This window comes from Phyllostomus hastatus, unplaced genomic scaffold (assembly GCF_019186645.2).
Source record: "Phyllostomus hastatus isolate PE091 unplaced genomic scaffold, TTU_PhHast_1.1 phas_contig_58, whole genome shotgun sequence".
NCBI classification, from domain to species: Eukaryota; Metazoa; Chordata; class Mammalia; order Chiroptera; family Phyllostomidae; genus Phyllostomus; species Phyllostomus hastatus.
Window position 1 is genome coordinate 11,907,732 of NW_025333916.1, and position 17,435 is coordinate 11,925,166.

At 37.5% G+C, this 17,435-nt stretch overlaps 1 long non-coding RNA gene across 1 annotated transcript in view; it reads right to left on the reverse strand.

Moving 5' to 3' along the window:
- Positions 1–750: 750 nt before the first annotated feature.
- LOC123824872 overlaps positions 751–17,435 on the reverse strand; it is a 61,724-nt gene continuing 45,039 nt past the window's right edge. Inside the window, exon 5 of the long non-coding RNA XR_006786777.1 lies at positions 751–841. This is a non-coding gene — a long non-coding RNA (uncharacterized LOC123824872). The remainder of the gene's footprint in view (positions 842–17,435) is intronic.

Below are 17,435 nucleotides of genomic sequence, written 5' to 3' on the forward strand. Positions count from 1 at the left end.
AACAAAATATTTTCTTCTTGATTTTGTAGAAAATTAAAAACAAAGATATGAAAAAATCATGAGCCTTTGCTCTTGGTTTGCATTTTAGTGACATACTGACCCAAGTCCAAAGACTGAGATAAAAAGCTTTGATTAAGGTTCTAGGTAATGAAGATTTTCTGTTTTTTCCACTACTTACTATCTCTTCAGAGAGATAAATGAAAGCATCATGGCTATATGCATCCCTGAGCAAAGTTACTCATTAGAAGAAATTTCCCACTGGGGCTTCCCCTCTCTCCTTTCATCACCCTTCCCTTGTTGGTAGGTATATATTGATACAGCCTTTTGGGAATGTCTTTAAAATTTAAAATATACATACTCCTTGATCCTGATACTTTTATAAATATTTCTGTAGGACTGATTTTGAGAAAGAGAAAAGCAGCCCCTGACATGCAGGAACTGGCCTTACACTTGCAGCGAGGCCCTGGTGGTGTTAGTGGCCTAAAGCCTACAGCCAGACAGAGGTGTTCTTCCGTTGGATGTAATCTGACAGAACACCAGCGTTAGACTAGGTCTCTTTGTGACTGTGATGAAGTGAGATCAAAGCAAAACAAACAAAACAAAACACAGCTTCCTAGAATCTTACCCATAACTGCCTATAACCATAACCCAAATCTTTCAAAGTGCTTTCTGAACCCTACTTACTTTGATTCCCCATGGTTCTCCATGATGAGGACTCTCTTAATGCAGCAAGCAATGAGCACAACTTACTTGCTGGTGGTCATTAGCAGGAGGACAGGAAGAGTTCCCAGAGAAAGAATGTTGTTTATAGATATTGATAATACCAAAAATTGAAGACAACCTGGAAAAAATTCAAAAAATTATTACATACCCATTTTATGAAATAACCTTTGAAGAGTAAGTTAGATGTATGGTTATTGGAAAAAAGAGGAAGGATCTTTAAGACTTGCTGTTATATTGGAGGAGAGAGCAAGCAAGTGAAATAAAATTACAAATAATAGGATACTATTCTATGTTTAAAGAAAAACAAACTAATGTATGTAGAAAAAGTATTGGAAGAAGCATGCACATCAAACTCAATAGTACCATAGGGAAAAGGTAAAAAGATATTTTTATAGTTCAACTTTTATACATATGTATTGTTTGTTAACTTTTTACTTGTTTGTTTATTTAAATCTTCATCTTACTTTTTTATTGTTGTTCAATTACAGTTTTCCCAATTTTCCCCCATTGCTACCCCTGCCCTGCCCACCTGCCCACCCCCACCCCCACAGTCAATCCCAACCCTGTTATCCATGTCCACATGTCCTTTATACATGTTCCTTGACTAGACTCTTCACCTTCTTTCTCCCATTATCCCTCATCACTCCCCTCTGGTCACTGACAGTTTGTTCCTTACTTCTGTGTCTCTGGTTCTATTTTGTTTGTTTATTTGTTTCATTTTGTTCATTAGGTTCCACTAATAAGTAAGATTATACAGTATTTGTTTTGTGCCACCTGCCTTGCTTTGCTCAGCATAATACTCTCCAGTTTTGTCCATGCTGTCACAAAGGGTAGAAGTTCCTTCTTTCTTTCTGTTGTGTAGTATTCTATTGTGTAAATGTACTACAGTTTTTGGATCCACTCATTTTCAATGGGCACTTAGACTGTTTCCAGCATGTTATTGTAAATAATGCTACTATGAAAATTGTAGTGCATAGGTTCTTTTGAGTTGGTGTTTCAGGATTCTTAGGATATAACTCCATCAGTGAAATCACTGTATCAAAAAGCAGATCCATTTTTTAGTTTTTTGAGGAAATTCCATACTGTTTCCCACAATGACCCCACCAGTCTGCATTCCCACCAACAGTGCACTAGGGTTCCCTTTTCTCCACATCCTTGCCAGATTTGTTGTTTGTTGATTTGTTAATATGGCCATTCTAACTGGTATGAAGTAGTTTCTCATTGTGGTTTTAATTTGCATCTCTCTGATGGCTAGTGATGTTAAGTATCCTTCCATATTCTCTGGGCCCTCTGTATGTCCTCCTTGGAGAAGTGTCTCTTCATGTCCTCTGTCAAATTTTTAATTGGATTGTTTGTCTTCCAGGAGTGGAGTTGTATGAGTTCTTTATGTATTTCGGAGATCAAACCTTTGAAATATCATTGGCAAATATGTTTTCCCATATAGTTGGTTTCCTTTTCATTTTGCTGATGTTTTCTTTAGCTGTGCAGAAGTTTTTTAATTTGATGTACCTATCATAAAGATGGTTTAGAAGTCTTCTCTCTTCATGAATTTTTGGGCATAGTTTGAGAAGGTTAGGAGTTAGCGCTTCATTAAATGTTTGACAAAATTCTCCTGTGAAGCTGTCCAGTCCAGGGCTTTTGTGTGTCAGGAGTTTTTTGATTACTGCTTCAATTTCACTAGCTGTTACCAGTCTATTCAGGCTTTCTGCTTCTTTTTTATTCTGTTTGGGAAGATTATATATTTCTAGAAATTTATCTATTTCACCCAAGTTGTCAAATTTCTTGGCATGTAGTTGTACATAGTATTTCTGACAATCCTTTGTGTATCTGTCATATTGGTTGTAATTTCTCCTTTTTGATTTCTGACTTTATTTATTTGGGTCCTCTCTCCTTTTTTCTTAATGAGTCTGGTTAAAGGCTTGTCAACTTTGTTAGTCTTTTGAAAGAACCGGCTCCTGGATAATGATCCTTTGAATTGTTCTTTTGGTCTCTAAATCATTTAGTTCTGCTCTGATCTTATTTCCTTCCTTCTGCTCACTCCAGGTTTTGTTTGTTGTTGTTTCTCTAGTCTTGTAGATATAGGGTAGGTTGTATATCTGAAATTTTTCACTTTTTTAGGTAGGCCTATATTGCTACAAACTTCTTTCTCAGAACTCCCTTTGCTATGTCCCATAGGTTTTGTGCTGTTGTGTGTTTATTTTCATTTGTTTCCAGAAACTTTTTAATTTCTTCCTTGATCTCATTGTTAACCAATTCATTGTTTAATAGCACACTATTCAGTCTCCATGAATTTGAATGTTTTAAGTCTTTTCCTTGAGGTCAGCTTTTAGTTTCAAGCCATTGTCATCCAAGAAAATGTTTGATATGATTTCAATTTTCTTGAATTTGTTGAGGCTTGTTTTGTGTCCTACCATGTGGTCCATCTTTGAAAATGTTCCACATGCATTTGAAGAAACTGTATATTTTTCTTCTTTGGGATGAAAGGTTCTGAATATATCATTTAAGTCCATTTGATCTAGAGTTGTTCAGTGCCACAATATCCTTGTTGGTTCTTTGTTTGGAAGATCTGTCCATTGTTGACAGTGGGGTGTTAAAATCCCATACTATAAATGTGTTACTGTCTATATTTTTTTGAAGTCCTCCATGATTTCCCTTATATATTTGGGTGCTCCTATGTCAAATCCTTATATGCTTAAAAGTTATATCTTTCTGATGGATTCTTCCCTTAAGTATTATGAAGTGTCCTTCTCTGTCTCTTTTTATAGCCTTTGTTTTGAAATCTATTTTGTCAGGTACAAGTATTGCTACCCCAGCTTTTTTTTATGTCCATTTGCTTGGATATTTATTTCTATCCCTTCACTTTCATCTGTGTGTATCTTCTGTTCTGAAGTAGGTCTCTTGTAGACAGCATATATGGTGGTCATGTTTTCTTATCCATCCAGTTACCCTATGTCTTTTGATTGGAGCATTTAATCCATTTACATTTGTTGTTATTCGTAGATACTTATTCATGGCCATTTTTCCCTTTGTAACTGTATTCCTCTCTCTCTCTCTCTCTCTCTCTCTCTCTCTCTCTCTCTCTCTCTCTTCATTTTATTAAAGCAGTCCCTTTAGCTTAGTGGTATTATGGAGATGTATTCTTTTAGCCTTCTTTTGTCTGGAAAGCTCCTTATTTGGCCTTCCATTTTAATTGAGAGCCTTGCTGGGTAGAGTAGTCTTGGTTGCAGGTCTTTGCTTTTTATTACTTGGAATATTTCTTGCCAATCTCTTCTGGTTTGTAGTGTTTCTGTTGAGAAATCCACTTCTAGCTTTATCGAAGCTCCCTTGAATGTTACTATCTGCTTCTCCCTTTAAGATTCTCTCTTTGTTTTTGAATTTTGCATTTTAGTTATGATGTGTCTTGAAGTGAACCTCTTTGGGTTCATCTTGATTGGGACCCTCTGTGCTTCCTGGGCTTGTGTGACTTTTTCTCTCATCAAATTAGGGAAATTTTCTTTTGTTAATTTTTCAAACAGGTTTTCTAACACTTGCTCTTCTTCTTTTCCTTCTGGTATCCCTATTATATGGATATTACTATTTTTCACATTGTCTTGCAGGTCCCTTAGTCCCTCTTTATTCTTTAAGAGTCTTTTTTCATTTTGTTGCTCTCTCTGGGAATTTTTTTCTACCTTGTCCTCCAGTTCACTGATTCAATCCTCTGCTTAAACTGCTTTTAATTCTTTCTACTGTGTTCTTCATTTCAGATATTGTATTTTTCATTTCCTCCTGTCTCTTATTGATAGGTTCTATGTCTTTTTTCATTCTGGTGTAGTTCTCAGAGACTTCCTTGTAGCTTTCCTGAAGTTCTTTGTAGCTTTCACTGAGCTTATTGAGCATTACCATTATTTTGAATTCGATGTCTGATAGTTTGCTTGCCTCAGTATCATTTAGCAGTCTTTCTGGAGATTCCTCCTTTCCTTTCCATTGGGGATTGTTTCTTTGTCTCCCCATTTTAGGTGACTTTTCTTGTTTGTTTCTGCATATTAGATTGATCTGCTTTGACTCCCTGTCCTCATGATATGACCTTCTGTGGTAGGAGAACTTGGGGTTCAGTGGTGCAGTCTCTTTGATTTCCTGAGCTTTATGCTCTTGGGCTACCCTTTATGCTGTTTATGTGGGTTCTCTGGTTGCAGTTGGGTTTTGGTTGTTGTTGGGTCATCTTTTGGTGGGTGCTTCCCTCCAGCTGGCTGACTGAGAGTCACTTTTCCCGCCACATCTTGTATACTGTTGTGCAGGCACTGCCAGAAGAAATTAATGTTAAGAAGCTATGCAGGAAAGAAGATAGTACCTTGTTGCACCTGTCTCTATTCTTTCTGCTCTGCTGGCTTTAGTAGATCAGGTCCCGAGGCTCTGTGTAGCTCTTAGTGTATGGCAGAGACTTTCTTTTCTCCCCTGCAGAAATATACACAGCAGGATACTCCAATGCCTGGATTTGCTAATCTGCTGAGCCTGTAATCCTGCAGATGGGTGTTGGGCTTGCAGGGCTGTGAGGGGATCTGGCTGGCTGCAGCAAATCTCAAGCACTCAGCTCCCATGTTTCAGTCCTGAGTCTGCTGCTGTTTTGCAGGAGGTCTGGGCCAAATTCTCCACTCTGGACAGCTACCTGCTCACAAGTCATGCTGGGTCAGGTGCTACTATTCTTCAGGTACTCTACTTCTCTGAATTTTTGGTTAGTAAAGCCACTGGGCCAGCACACAGGTATGCAAGCCCCTTGTCCCTGCCGAGTCTAGGTCACACCTCAGCCCCTCTTTTAAAAGAGTTTCTATGTGGTCTCCAAACTGTAGCACTGGTCCTTGGGGGGCTTGTTCTCCACGCCTGTCCAAAAATCATATAGTCTCTCACAGTCAGGGCTGTCTACCACCTTTTAGAGCCTCAGACAGTTTGTGATAAAGTTTCTCTCTGGATCTTTCCAGGATGGCATTGGGAAGAGGCCCACAGCTGTATTATAACACAGCAAGGTGGCAGAGACCCTGCTGCCTCCAGGGCTCTTCAGCCTCAGGCTGGCCTGTTCCTGTGGTGCTATTTCTGGGGCCCACCCTCAAGGCCTTCTCTTTCTGCTCTGGTAGCTCACAGCTAGTGAATTTGTCCACCGCCACCCAGACTCTATGCAGCCAGGAGTGCTGAGCTGAGCAGGGTAGCTGTCTCACAAAGAAATCCCTGGCGGCTGGCTCCTGAGCACCCTGTAGGTGAGCCAGTTCTAGCCCACTGCCAGGCACTGCCTGTGATCTCATCTGCATATAAGCTTACTCACAGATGCTCTCACTCACTCTACACTCCGTGTTTTGACTGCTAATCCTGTCTGTGTCTGGGACCAAGTGCTGTTTTTTACCTTCTTATTTAATTTATTAGTGTGACACTGGTTAACAAAATTATACAGACTTTAGGTGCACAATTCTACAACACATAATCTGTATATCACATGTGTGTGTTCACCACCCTGTCAAGTCTCTGTCCATCATGACTAATCCCCCATACCCTCCTCCACTACCCCCCAACCTCTCCCCTATGGTCTGTGCTCATTTTGACAAGATTTTGTCATTTTGTAACTTTTAGAAAAAACTATAATTTTTTTTAAATTGGCTTCTCAAAAAATAAATGCCCATATAATAATATATACAATGAGATCTATCCAGAAAATATCCAGCCATATAATATGAAAAATAAATACATTTATTGAAGAAAATACAAAACACAAGAAACATTGTATATAGGATAGTGATGCTTCAGTCCCCTTCAAAGTAGGCACCTTGGGACCTCACACTTCTCCAAATTGCCATCAGCAGCCCTCTCGAATTTCCCTAAATTTCATCAATGGTCTAAAATCTCTTTCCTTTCAAAGGTGATTTAGTTTTGGAAAAAGCCAGAAATCACAGGGCATCAAATCTGGGCTGTAGGGGGACTGAGTCACCTGGGTGACTTGATGTTTCACCAAAAATTGCACAAGATGTGATGCATGAGTGGATTTGTTGTCATGATGAAGCTGTCAATCACCAATTGCCCATAGCTGTGGACTTCCGAATCATCTGAATAGTTTCTTTGGAGGAATATTAAAATTTAATGCATAATTTGAGGCAGATTTGTTGCCCTATTCGCTCAGTCATTTTGAATGCTACAGCTACACAGTACACATGCTAACACAAAGGCATCTACCAGCCCTGCTGGTAGTCATCTTTGTTCATGCATGTGCATTCTAGTCCACTCTCCTTGGCCTCCAGGTTACATCAATGTCACATAAACCATTCTCATTATATTTACAATGGCTCAACTTTTTCCAGACAGACCTCATATAACATCTATTTGCATTATATATTTTGAGGGGGTGATATATACACATTTCTCTGTACCTGCTTTCATATATATATATATGAAAGCTTTCATATATATATATATATAATAGAAATGCTCTCAGTCAACTGGTATAGGCCTAAGTCAATGTTTTTAATAGTTATATGATACTCTATAATAAAGATGTTCAGAAATTATTCATCCATTTTATACATATTTGACCACTATATATATTTTCTTGTATGTGTATACTTCACTACTTTTTATCCTTAGGTGAACAATAACAGGAATGAGATTTGAAGGTCATGGGGCATGGACTATTCTTAATCTTAATAGATATTCACAATTTTCCTCAAAATAATTTGTATATCTACCAGCAGTGTTTCAGAATACCCTTTCCTCTAAATCCCTCTTCTAAATTTTGCCATGCGGATACAAAATAATAACCTAATTTTACATTATTTTACATTTCCTTTCATAAAAGTGGTTGAGTACATATTCATTCATTAACATTTTTGAACTTATTTTTCTGTGAATTGCCTTCATAGTCTTTGTTCATTTTTTCATTTTTACTCATTTTGTTAATAACTTATGAGTTATTTGTATAATAGATAAAGCTTCAATTTGGAAATCTATTTTCACATTTTCTCTTCTATTTACCTTGGTTTTGGTACCTTGCTATTTTTATTGTATTATTTTTAAAGTTTTTATGAAAATATAGTGGGCATAAAATAGTATGTTAATTTCAGTTGTACAACATAATGCTTTGACATTTGTATACCTTACAATGTGATCATCACACTAAATCTAGTAACCATCTGTCACCATGCCAAGTTATTACAATATTATTGACTATATTCCCTATGCAGTACAGCACTTTTTTTTACCCATCCACCCATCCCCTCCCTTCTGGCAACCATCGTCAGTTTATTCTCTCTTTCTATGGCTCTTCTTTGTTTTTTATTTTTCACATGTAATTATGTGAAAAATTATGCAGTATTTGTCTTTCTCTGTATTATTTCACTTAGCAAAATAACCTCTAGATCCACTAATGTTGTCACAAATGGCAAAATTTTATTTATTGCTGAGTAATTTTTCATTGCATGTATGTACCAAATTTTCTTATCCATTCAGCTATCATTGGGCACCATTGTACATAATGGTGCAGTGAACATAGGGACGCACATATCTTTTTGAATTGGTGTTATTTCTTCTGCTAAATACCCAGGAATGCAATTACTGAATATTTCCAAATTATATGATCCATGCTAATTTCCACAATGATTGTACCAATTTGCTATTCCACCAACACTCTACCATGGTTCCCACTTCCCCACATCCTCACCAACACTTGTTATTTGTTGACTTTTAGGGGATAGCCATTCTGACAGGTGGTATCTCATTGCACTATTGATTTGCATTTCCCTAATGGTTAGTGATGTTGAGTATCTTTTTATATGTCCATTGGCCATCTTTTATCTTGCTGTTTTTAAACATTTTTATATGCTGAAGCATACATTGTTCACTTTAATGGTTTAGGGGTTCTCATTTGATTAAAACTTTATCTCTAGTACCTCAACAACCTCAACATTTACTCTCTTAAATTTCCTTTTAAAATTTGAGTTGTTTTTATATTGAAGTTTTTACTTCATCTTTTTTTTATTTTTTAAATCTTCTTATTGTTCTTCAATTACAGTTGTCCTCATTTCCCCCCACTACTCTCCCCCACCCTACCTACCCCCACCTCCCACATTCAATCCTCCTCCCTCTGTTGTCTTTGTCCATGCATCCTTTATACATGTTTCTTGACCACCATCCCCCTTCTTTCCTCCATTATCCACCTGCTCGCTCCCCTCTGGTTACTGTCAGTTTGTTCTTTATTTACTTGTCTCTGGTTCTATTTTGCTGGCTTGTTTGTTTTGTTGATTAGGTTCCACTTGTAGGTGAGATCATATGGTATTTGTCTTTCAGTTCCATCCAGTTCCATCCATGCTGTCATGAAGGGTAGGAGTTATATTCTGTAATTTACAAAAGGTAAGGGATGATTCTATTTTTCTCCCAATTGATAACCTACTCTTCCACTTACAAATGTACTTTCCTCCCAAAATTTCTAAACCATCTTTCATATATTAAAGTGCCATATGTACTGTGATCTCTATTCTGACACACTTTCCTGATTTACTACATTCCCCAGGCTCCCTAAAACAAGCTGAATTATAATTACACTAATTTTCATATTTAGCTTTTCATCATTTAGAGTGATATTTGCTTTAATTTTGGACAGATAATCTCTAACATATTTAAATATAGTTCCTTAATTTTTCTGAATACAAAATATCTTTTGAGGATTAATTAGTTAGGAACTACAAATCATAATTTCTTATGAACCAAAGGTCTCATTCCAGGAAGGAACAATCACATGAACCTAAAACTACTTTTATTTGTTCAAAAACCTTGCTATCAATAGCTTTTCTCTATTCTGAAAAGGAAAGTAGAAAATATTTACAAGTCCATGAAATTGGGAATAAAGCATTACCTGACTAATCAGGCTAAAACAAAGGTCCCAAATAAGATGGCATTTGACTATACTCTGTAAACAATCATAAGTTACACACTTTTTTATACTGTGTTTCCTGATACCATGATCAGCTACATAATGTGTGAGGCCAAGTGAAAAGTGGAGATGAGGGACCCTTATTGGGAACTCAGGAAATACATGCAAGAAAGGGTACTAAAATATTTCTTTTCCTTTTTTTCAGTCTCTTTCCTGACCTGTCATGGGTTGTTTATTTGCTACTTATAGGCATGTGCTCTGGAACATGGCAGTGTTCTTGTGCAATCACAGACCCTCACAGGCATCCAGGAACTGGGCTATAATTTGGCCACAGGGACACCCACCTGCTGCCAGGATCCCTAGCCAGCCAGTACCACCAATATATGTTAAAGAGACTGTTCTTTCCCCGCTCTCAAATCTATCCTATGAATTTATATGTCTATTCTCATGCCAATACCACACAAAAAAATATGTTTACTTAGCTTTATAGGAAATTTTGAAATCAGGAAGTATGAGTCTTCCAACATTGTTCTTTTTTAAAAAAAAGATTTTATTTATTTATTTGTAGAGAAGGGGAGGGAGAAAGAGAGGGAAAGAAACATCAATGTGTGGTTGCCTCTCATGCACCCCCAGCTGGGGACCTGGCCTGCAACCCAGGCACGTGCCCTGACTGAGAATCAAACTGGTGACCCTCTGGTTCACAGGCTGGCACTAAGTCCATTGAGCCACACCAGCCAGGGCCCAACTTTGTTCTTTTCAAGATTGTTTGATGACTGTTAGGGGCCCTTTGAAATGTCACATGAATTTTGAGGATTGCCTTTTAAATTTCTTCAAGAATGGCCATTAGAATTTTGGTACAAATTGTGATGCATTTCTTTGGGTAGTAATGACATCATAACAATATTAAGTCCTCCAATTCATGAACATAAATGCCTTTTCACACATTTAGGTCTTCCTTAATTTCTTTCAGCAATGTTCTATACTTTTCAGTGTATAAACCTTTCATCTCCTTAACTAATTTTTCCAAGATATTTCATTTCTTTGGATGCTATTGTAAATGGAATTGTTACTCAACTTCTTCTGCTTGTTTATTGTTGGTGTATAGAAATGCAGCTGATTTTTGTGCATTGATCATGTACCCAGAAACCCTGCTGAATTTATTTATTATTTCCAATAAACTTTTTGTGTGTATGGATTTTGATATTTTTTATATATAGGATTATATAACTTGGAAATTTAGTTTTACTTTTTCCTTTCCAGTTTGTATGCTTTTTAAAATTTAAATGCCAGCTGTAAAAGCAAACATCATTATCTTGTTCCTGATTTTAAAGGAAAAGCTTTCATTCTTTCACTATTGAGTGTGATGTTAGCTGTAGGTTTTCTGTAAATGCCCTTTATCGTGATGAGGAGGTGCTTTCTAGTGCTTGGTTTAGTCTGCTCTTCTTTTTCTAGGTGTAAAGTTAAGTCATTAAACTTTACTCATATTTAAATTGAAGTTTTTATTTCTTTCTTCCAATAGTTCTGTTTTTCTTCTAGTTCTTTGTCTGTATAGCTGTTGTATCCTTTTAAATGAGTTGATATTTTTCTTTGACTACCCACAGGCATTCAGACAGACATTGGGGTAATTTAGGCAGTGTAATTCCAAAAGTAGAGGTAATCTCAGTAGTCTCTACCTGTGTGGGGTAGCTGCAGAGTAGCCAGCAAGCTACCAGGACCCTGTCTGACAACATAGGAGGTCTCTCTTCTTCTAGATTCTTCAAATGCGAAGATAAATCTTTTAGCCATTCTGTCCACAGCATAGAGACCACTGAACCCAACCTATTTGATCAGATTCCTCTGTAGCTTCTCAAGTACTAGGTAAATCAATAGACCCTCTAGAGATAATTACACAAATCTCCATGAATTAAAATTACTATAAATATTCTCTCTGATTGTTGCTTCATGGCTATTTGCTACTTGTCCACAAGCTATTGTCCCTTCTAGATGGGAAAATTTCAGTATAGCCCTCTCCATCCAGATCCAGAAGAGCTCAAGGCTTCTAGGGCTCGGCCTCCCCACACCTCTACTAAATTAACAGCTGCTGATTGGGGAAAAGTAGTTATCTAAGGTGGAGTTAAGAACATAGCACAGCAGTCATGTGTTTTAGCTGCCATCTTTCGAGTCATTTATATATATATATATATATATATATATATATATATGTATGTATGTATACATGTATATATACACATATGTATATATACACACACACACATATACATATACACATATATATACACACACATATTCCTGGTGAAGATGGCAGTATAGGCAGACATGGCTCACCTCTTTGCACAACCACATCAAAATTACAGCTAAAATATAAAATGACCATCACTCAGAACCATGACAAAGCAAGTTGAATAGAAGTCTGACAACTATGGAACTGAAGAAACCACATCCATCCAGACTGGAGGAGGGACAGAGATGTGGACAGGCTGCTCCGACATCCATGTGTGACAGATAAAAACTCAGGAGGGATATCTCAGGTGTGAGGAGTCCTAGCAACCGAGCCCAGGGTTCCAGTGCCAGGAAGATAAGTCCCCACAATTTCTGGCTGCAGAGATCAATGAGGAATAAGTGGGTGAAAGAAATTTCCAGAACCTCAAGCAGTTTCTCTTAAAGAATCCCCACATGGACTCACCTACTCAGACTCACTGCCTCTGAGCTCCAGCACTGGGGTAGCAGCTTGAAAGGCACCAGTGGCACACACGGAGAAACTGAAGTGTCTGGCATCAAGGTGAGCAGAGCTTATTGTCTGTTTTTTAAGCCCTCCCTCAATAGAGCCACCAAGGCAGCAAGTTGGTGCCATATCTGAGACTCCATCGACCTGGCTAACACTGTTTGACCCACCTAGTGGATACCCAGAGACTCCACCCCACCCAAGATGCTTTTCCAAATGAATGGCTAGCCTTGGCTCATGCTTCACAATGTCCTAAATCTTATAAAACAAGCAATAGCTGGCCTCAGTGAACCCCAGGCCCCAGGCCCAGGCCTAGGTTAACATCTTGGCTCTGCCTGGGAATCTCCTAGTCCAGCACAAGTAGCAGCCATCTCAGATGGCTTTATATTTCAGGCAGGGTGGCCCCAGGCAAAATACAGGTGAGGGCTGACCTTGGCCTGCACCACCCAGGAAACCCTAGGGCCATCACAACCCGAGAACAGCTAAACACTACATAGGAGCACCACTACCCTGTCCCTAAACAGCTGATCCTTCACGGAGGGCAGAATGTGGTCGTCAGTGGTCACAGCCCATCCTTCCAGCTGACTGGCCTAAATAAATCCCTCCAGTTGATCTGCCAACAGCAACCAAGGCTCAACTATAAGAGCAGAGTTACTCAGCCCACTAGAAGGGTGCAATGCAAGTACCTAGCTTGGGTGATACGGGAGGCTGTGCCACTGGACCCTGCCAGACACCTACTACATTAGGCCATGATACCAAGACATGGAGTGAAAGCGGCTCTACCTAATACATAGAAAGAAACACAGGGAGGCTGCCAAAATGAGGAGACAAAGAAATATGACTGAAATGAAAGAACAGATCAAAGCCCCAGAAAAAGAACTAAACAAAATGTAGATAAGCAATCTATTAGATGCAGAGTTCAAAACACAGGTTATAAGGATGCTCAGGGAGCTTAGTGAGGACCTCAACAGTATAAAAATGGTCCAGTCACAAATAAGGATATACTAATCAAAATAAAGAACAATTTACAGAGAAACAACAGTAGAGTGAATGAAACTGAGAATCAAACCATGATTTGGAACATAAGGAAGCAAAAAACATCCAATCAGAAAAAGAAGAAAAAAAGAGAATAGTATAAGCAGCCTCTAGAACAACTTCAAGTGTTCCAATGTTCCCATCATAGGGGTGCCAGAAGGAGAAGAGAAAGAGTGAGAAATTGGAAATCTATTTGAAAAAATAGTGAAAGAAAATTTTCCTAATTTGGTGAAGGAAATAGACATGCAAATCCAGGAAGCACAGAGACCCAATTATGATGAATGCAAAGAGGCCCACTCCAAAACATATCATAATTAAAATGCCAAAGGTTAAAGATAAAGAGAGAATCTTAAAAGCAGCAAGAAAAAAGCAGATAGTTATTTACAGGGGAGTTCCAATAAGGCTGTCAGATGATTTCTCAAAAGAAAGTTTGTAGGCTAGAAGGGACTGGTAAGACATATTTAAAGTCATCAAAATCAGGTACTTACAGTCAAGATTGCTCTACCTAGCAAAGCTATCTTTTAGAATTGAAAGGCAGATAAAGGGATTGCCAGAAAAGAAAAAACTAAAGGAGTTCATAATCACTAAACCATTATTATATAAAATGTTAAAGGGACTTAGTTAAGAAAAAGAAGAACAAAACTATGAACAATAAAATGGCAAAAAATACATGTTTATGAACAACTGAATCTAAAAAAATTAACTAAGCAAACAAGAAGAACAAAGAATCATAGATGTGGAGACCATTTTGATGGTTCCCAGATGAGAGAAGTGTGAGGATAATGGGTGAAGAGGTGAGGCAATTAAGAAGTATAAATAGATAGTTGCAGAATAGCCAGGGGGATGTAAAGTACTGTGTAGAGAATGGGGTAGCCAGAGCACTTACATGATGAACCACAGACATAAACAATGGTCGGTGGATTGCCTGAAGGAGTGGGTGCTAGGTGAAGTGGGGGCAAAAGGTGAAATCAGAACAACTATAATAGCATAATCAATAAAATAGAATTTTTGAAAATAAAGAAATAAAAAATATGAAAATAAAAATAAAAATATGTATATATAAAATTTTTCTCAACCCTAAAGGACAGTTTTGTTACATCATACAGTCATCCTTTTTGTACTGGCATGCATTTTAGAGATTTAAATAGAAAATATGACCAGTATACAGAAATTTCTTATTTGGATAAATTTTAAGTTTTTATCTATACTTTATACAGCAAATATAAACATCACACTTCATAAATAAATGAGTATAAGCACTATTTGCTCCATAATAACAATAAATTGAGTTTTATGTTCTAATCAAATTACTTCTTTCAACCAATGATTAATAGCATACTGCATACTGCAGTATGCACCCTGGAAGACCAATTCCAAACACAGAATTAGGAAGTACAAAGAATCATCATTATATTTTCTCCATGAAAAATGCAAAGCTTCTTTATTTGTTTTCTAAAAATAAAGAAGTCACAAAAATAATTCAGTTGAAACTTCAGAATAAAGTTATTAGGCAGAAAAATCTATCCAAAGTCATCAGAACCAGTTACTGTAATTTGAATATACACTGTTGCAATCTTAATAACCTTTGTAAGTCAGTGGTTATTAAGTGACATTTATTTTTCAGTGAGTAACCATAAATGGTTTGTTGTAAGCCCCTGAGCTGTATTAAAGCTGTTAGAAAAGATTATGCACACACTTCAAAAAAAATCTATTGCAAAGGATATTTTTCTCTAAAAGTATTTTTCTGTAGTTTTCAAAATTATGAACAATGAATTAATGTTCCAACTCTCTGACTTGCAACCTACAACATTTTATTGATCACCCAACCACACACAAATATATAAGATCTATTCCTCATAACTCAAATTCTTCATAGCAGCAATAATTTTGGAATCAACTCATGCTGGCAAACACATGTTAAACCCATACCAGTGTCACCCATTTGCTTATAATCATCTCAGAAGCCATTTGTATGTTACCGTTCACCTAACAAAACTTTTCACCTGCTAGATATATGGGTAAGGGGCCATTCAGAGAGTTGCTACAGATACTAGTACATTTTTATTTGTACTTTGTTGGTTTGTCTTAGAGTTTTAAAATACTTGTTTTCATTTTTGTAGGATTTGCATCTTTTGACAAAGAAGAGAAATAAAACTATTCTGTAATTACTCTAGTAACTCATGATAAGAAATAAATGAGAAATTTTACTTGTATAGTAAAATGATACTCAAATTATTTGATTCTAAGTTTTAAAACAAAAAGACATTATCAGTACAACCAAATCTGTCATTGCTTATGAATGTAAGTGATATATACATAATACTAATAGCTTTTAAAAGTACATGTTAATTTTAATTCCATTGAGTTGCTTGCCAATGTATATTACCTTGATGATATTTCTCTGTAAATAATCTACTTGCTGTTGTTCTTTGCTTATGACGCTATTAGGTAACATTATGATTTGAAAGTGCAACTGAGGCTGAAAATGCCAGGGTACCACTAATGCTACATTTCACAATGAACACAGGACAGCCTGCTGCATAAATTCATACTCTAACCACAATATCACTAAATCATGTATCAGCTAATTGGCCCACATGTACTAATAACACATGAACAATTTTATTTTAATAACTTTTATTTTTTAATACATTTCATCGATTATGCTATTACAGTTGTCCCATTTTCCCCCTTCACTCCCCTCCACCCTGTACACCCTCTCCCACCCACATCCCCCCCCTTTAGTTCATGTCCATGTGTCATAAGTTCTTTAGCTTCTACATTTCTCATACTATTCTTACCCTCACCCTATCTATTTTCAACCTACAATCTATGTTACTTATTCTCTGTACCTTTTCTCCCTCTCTCCTCCTCCCACTTCCCTGTTGCTAACCCTCCGTGTGATCTCCCTTTCTGTGGTTCTGTTCCTGTTCTGGTTGTTTGCTTAGTTTCTTTTGGTTTTGCTTTAGGTGTGGTTGTTAATAATTGTGAGTTTGCTGTCATTTTACTATACATTTTTTATCTTCTTTTCTTAGATAAGTCCCTTTAACATTCCATAAAATAAGGGCTTGGTGGTGATGAACTTCTCTAACTTGATCTTATCTGAGAAGCACTTTATCTGCCCTTCCATTCTAAATGAAAGCTTTGCTGGATAGAGCAATCTAGGATATAGGTCCTTGTCTTTCATGACTTGGAATACTTCTTTCCAGCCCCTTCTTGCCTGTAAGGTCTCTTTTGAGAAATCAGCTGACAGCCTGATGGGAACTCCTTTTTAGGTTACTGTCCCCTTATCTCTTGCTGCTTCTAGGATTCTCTCCTTCATTTTTACCTTGGCTAATGTAATTATGATGTGCCTTGGTGTGTTTCTTTTTCAGTCCAACTTCTTTGGGACTCTCTGAGTTTCCTGGACTTCCTAGAAGTCTACTTCCTTTGCCAGAATGGGGAAGTTCTCCTTTATTATTTGTTCATATACATTTTCAATCTATTGCACTTCCTCTTCCCCTTCTGGTACCCCTATAATTCAGATGTTGGAACATTTAAAGATGTCCTGGAGGTTCCTAAGCTTCCGCTTGTTTTTTTGAATTCTTATTTCTCCATTCCTTCCTGTTTGGTTGTTTCTTTCTTTCTTCTGGTCCACTCTATTGTTTTGAGTCCCAGTTTCCTTCCCATCACTGTTGGTTCCCTGTGCATTTTCCTTCATTTCTTTAATCATAACCTGCATTTGTTCATCTAATTTGTGAACAAAATCAACCAATTCTGTGAGCTTCCTGATCACCAGTGTTTTGAACTGTGCATCTGATAGGTTAGCTATCTCTTGGTCGCTTAAAAAGATGAGCTCTGGGGCACTGATTTGTTCTTCTGTTTGAGCCATCTCTCTCTGTCTCTCTCTCTCTGTCTCTCTCTCTTTTTTTTTTTTTTTTTTGGTCTGGTTGCTCCTGTTACGACGAGGGATGGAGCCTTAGGTGTTCACCAGGGCTGGGCACCCCAGTCGCTGGATTGTGACGTTGTATGTGGGGGCGGGGGTGAGAGGGAACAATGGCGGTTGCTCCATTCTCCGTGGGACCCCAGTTCCCTCTC